This window comes from Odontomachus brunneus, unplaced genomic scaffold, assembly GCF_010583005.1.
Source record: "Odontomachus brunneus isolate Ranch 3 - 2012 unplaced genomic scaffold, Obru_v1 Obru_scaffold_163, whole genome shotgun sequence".
NCBI classification, from domain to species: Eukaryota; Metazoa; Arthropoda; class Insecta; order Hymenoptera; family Formicidae; genus Odontomachus; species Odontomachus brunneus.
In genome coordinates this window covers 221305-221574 of record NW_022639613.1, presented here as the reverse complement: position 1 = coordinate 221574, position 270 = coordinate 221305, and positions in this window count along the sequence as shown.

Sequence of the window (270 nt, the reverse complement as noted above, 5' to 3'; positions counted from 1 at the left end):
TTATAGCGTTTAAAAATATAATGATATATTTGTCGGTATATGTTTCAAAGGACGTAACAACAATCAAAATACGATTAATATTGATACAATATTGTATAACTATCAAACTTATCAAACTTTAACATACAACGTGTTCGCAAAAGAGAGAGAATATTCCTTCTTTCTCTCTCTTTTGCGAGCACGTTATATTTAAATTTAATTAGTTATAAAAATTGTATCAATATTAATTGCATTGTAATTGTTATTATGTCCTTTAAAATATTTACCGAT